Source organism: Camelus dromedarius, chromosome 33 (assembly GCF_036321535.1).
Source record: "Camelus dromedarius isolate mCamDro1 chromosome 33, mCamDro1.pat, whole genome shotgun sequence".
Lineage (NCBI taxonomy): Eukaryota > Metazoa > Chordata > Mammalia > Artiodactyla > Camelidae > Camelus > Camelus dromedarius.
This window is the reverse complement of record NC_087468.1, coordinates 13,921,318-13,925,366: the sequence shown is the minus strand read 5'-3', so window position 1 is coordinate 13,925,366 and position 4,049 is coordinate 13,921,318.

The window sequence follows — 4,049 nt, the reverse complement described above, 5'->3', positions numbered from 1 at the left end:
TCTCCAAATTATAACCAGTTAGTCAGAAGCCCAGGGACTTTTGATTGGCATCTGAAGGGGGAGCTGCCTTGTGGGACTGGGCCCTTACCCTGTGGGGTTTGCACTGACTCCAGGTAGATAGTGTCAGAACTGAATTTATAGGATTATCCTGGATCATCCACGTTGTGGAAACATAATGGTGGCACATGGTGACATGCAGGTTGGTAAAAGAATTTACCAGAGATAAAGTATGAGAATAAAAAAGGAGTTGATTAGGGGTGTGCTGCCATACACAACAGCAGGCCACACAGATGAGAGGTGCCTGCGTGAGCCCCGAGGGCCAGTTGTTGGGGTGTTTTATAAGGTTGGACCACAAGATGCCTGATCGGCTTGTGCACGAGTCTCTGATTGGCTGTAAGTGAGGTAAGAGGTTTAGGCTCTGTGAAGGGTGGTGGGGTTTATGACTCTGATAAGGTGGGCTTGAAATGAACCAGCCTGAGCTACTGTGGGATTAGGCATGACCTAGGGCTATTAGTTTGTTGAAAACACGCCCAGTAAAGAATGTATTTATCTGTTGAGGGATCACAGGCAGATATCTGAGAGCCCAGAAATGGGGTAATTGGACTTTGAAGGACATCCGTTGGCCCGACAATCCATGTGAGCCAGGAGTAATCGCAAAGCTCCTAATAAAAGGGAAGCAGGAGATTAGGGTGATCAGTAGGAAATGTGACCCTCAAACCAAGATGTTGGAGTGATGTAGGAAGGAGCCATAAGCCAAGAAATGCAGGCCACCTCTACCCGTTAGTGACAAAGACAGGATGAAAAATTGAATCTTATAACTCAATTCTTCATTCTTTCCATCACATCATACAGTTTCTATATGATGTCATAAATTAAATCAAATGTGTTGACTATGTTAAATCATATTTTAATATGATTTAATATGAGTTGATTAAGTTTGATAGACTGTAACCCACTATACAACTTCTGGGTTGCACTGAAATTTTAACATGCTGATTTTGTCCATCCGTCGTCCAACCCATCCAACCATTCACCCATCCCATTACCACATACTGAGTGCCTATCTTGTGCCAGGGTAAAGCCTTGAAGATACAGACATAAAAGATGCAGGCTCAAAGGAGAAAAAAAGAAAAAAAAAAAAAAAGAAAAAGATGCAGGCTCTCACTTCTGAATCAGGGAGCTTGCCCTCTAGTGGGCAAGTATAAAAGTGTGAAAAGTAGTACCGTGGTAAGTTTATTCAGTGAATGAGGCCTGAACTGGGTCTTAGAGGATGAGGCGGAGTTAGCCTGATGAACATTTAAAGCCTGGAAAGAAGGAAGGGTTGTACAGAGGACATTCTAGGCTGAGGCACCTGCTCTTGCAAAGGCTTGAAGACATCAGAGAACACAGTGCCCTAGGGAAAGTCTGTTGGACGGCGATGATTGGTGTGCAGGGACTGAAATTCTGTACAGCTGAAGCTGAAATGTGGGGTTGAGGCATGAAATGTCTGTTATGCAATCATTGAATCATGCTTTAGGTATTCACTGCCGACCATCTGCATGTCAGACACATGGAGGATACTGAAGGGGAAAAGGCAACTTCCCTCTTCTCAGAAGCACTATTTTCTACAGAGGGTAGATGACAAACACAAAACTAAGCAAACGAATGATCAAGGGAAGTTCTAGGATGAAAGTAAACAATGGGTAAAGTGATAGAGGATGAGGGGGGAACTCAATTTAGATGGGGTGGTCAGGAAGACTTCCCTGAGGAGGTGGGTTTCAGCAGAGTCTAAAGAATAAGATGGAGCTGGCAATGCAGAGACGAAGGGCAGAGGGATTGGCAGGGTAAATAAGGTGGTGGGAAGCCCCAGTGCAAATGTCCTGAGACTCGGGGTGGGGGATTAAGAGGAGTTTGGCCACTAACTTTTGCTCCAATAATGTTTTGGTGGAGAAGCCCAAATGGGGGAGAGACTGCCCCAAGAGGATGTGGAAGAGGCCACAAGTTTGCCTAAGGAGGCCTTCAATTGCAGAGATGAACTCTACTGAGGATCCGTGTATTCTTTCCTTGGAATTTAGCACCAAGTTCTTCCTAAAACCTAGGAGTCAAATATCTCAATCTCTTATAACTTTTCCTCCCGTAGGCCAAGGTGGAGGTTGTCAGACCGTCAATGGGTGAGTGGAGTGGGATCAGTCTCGAGGCTGTGGAGAACAAAGAGCTTTATTTGGGGGTCTTAAGAATTGTAATTTGGTAGACATAGATTCAAGTAAAACTGAAACAGTGTTCTGGGGGAGAGAAAGAGCCAGGAGCTTATAAAGACAAAAGCCACAAAGGTTGTTCACGTCTGTGATTGACTCTGATATATAAGCAAGGAACATTTGTCCTTTAAAGAATAGGTTATCATGAGTTACTTTAGGGTAAGGGTCTCAGTAAGTAGATAGGCTGTCGGGAGTCATTTTCGGGTAAGGACCTGATAACTACCCTGAGTTTCTGGCAGATGTTCTGGATGCTTGCTTTAAGACAAACTGGTCAGCTTGGATGTGCATAAGTTACACTTCCTCAGTGGCCTCCTGGCTTCATTTTAGAGTGCTCTCTTACCAATACTGACTCCATTTTGATTTTCCTTTCACAAGGTCCAGGGACTGACAGCTTCAGGGGACATGGCAAAGAGAACCCAGGTGACATGGGCAGTAACAGTGGCCTATACCGGGCTTTGCACACAGAAGAGGGAGAAAACCTGAAGTGAGTTTGAAAGTGATGAGTTGATAGCCAGCAGAAGGAATTCCTTCAGCATGGGAGAGAAGACCTCCAAGTCATCAGTAGGCTGAGGTCAGTGCTAGCTTCCTGCCTGTAAAATGGGTACAATAAAAATTCTCCACCCCTTACTGTTCTCTGTAGAAACAAATAAAGAAAAAAGCCTCCCTCATAATCTACTTACAGAAAGGGTTAAGTCACAACAGTGCAGTCACCCACCAACACTATGCCACCCTGAGGGCAATTCGGGATGGAGGAAAAATAAAATGATGCATTCTGTGTCTCGGATACACGCCCTTAGATAGTTAAGATGCATATCTATGGGAGAATTTCAATGACCCCAGATTCCTGTACCCTCCAAAACTTAAGAAAGCACTAAAATCATTAACTTGAGATTTTTTTTTTTTGTGATTAGCAGTCACCTTTTACCAAGATGTGTTTGACTACACGTATTTCCCAGACAAAAAAATTCATACACACCCACACACACCCACACACACACATACTGGCTCCTCTCCTACCTCTTGGGAATAGTTCCACAGAACTATCTGACAGGCTACCTCCCAGGCTATAGTCCCCAGTAAGGCCCCAGAATAAAACTGACACTCACTGCTCTTACACTGTGCGTTTTCCTTCAGTCGGCATCTACAGCAAGACACTTTACAGGCAGAGAAGGAAAGGGAAAGCTGTTAAGCTCAGTGAAAGTCCCCTTCAAGCCTACAAGGGTTGCAAGCTTTCTGCAGTCCACACGTATGGGGGGAGGAGGGGACATGGGGGGAGGAGGGAGGGGTCCGGGCTCCGTACGGAGGAAACCGCGCCATCCAATGCTGCAGAGTGGAGAACATTCAAGGCTGGGCATTCTAAATTTGTAGTCCTGGGCCTGCGGGGGTCTAAAGTTGGACTAACAGAGCCGGAGACCCCATGTATTTTTCCCTGGGGAGTGAATAGATCACTCCCAAAAGGACGTCTCCAGAGAAGTAACTGCACTGAGGTCTCGTCCACGGCCACGTTCTTACTTCTCGGAAAAACAACAAGGTCAGATCTAACACAGCCTTCTCAGATGCACAGGCAGATAGAAAAATCTCTACAACTGGCCCAACAGCGGCTATTTGGGCGACGCTAGCCGACGCGCCAAAGTCCGTCGCAGGAGATTTGCGCACTCTGTTGCGGAGCATTGTGGGGCTGGTAGTCCAGGCTGGGACGCGGCTTCCGGCCACTGAAGCCAAGGAACTACATTTCCCAGAAAGACTCGAGATGCAGCGGACGCGGACCGAGTACGTGCGCTACCAGACTTCCGGCCGAGCCGAGGGCGGGACCGT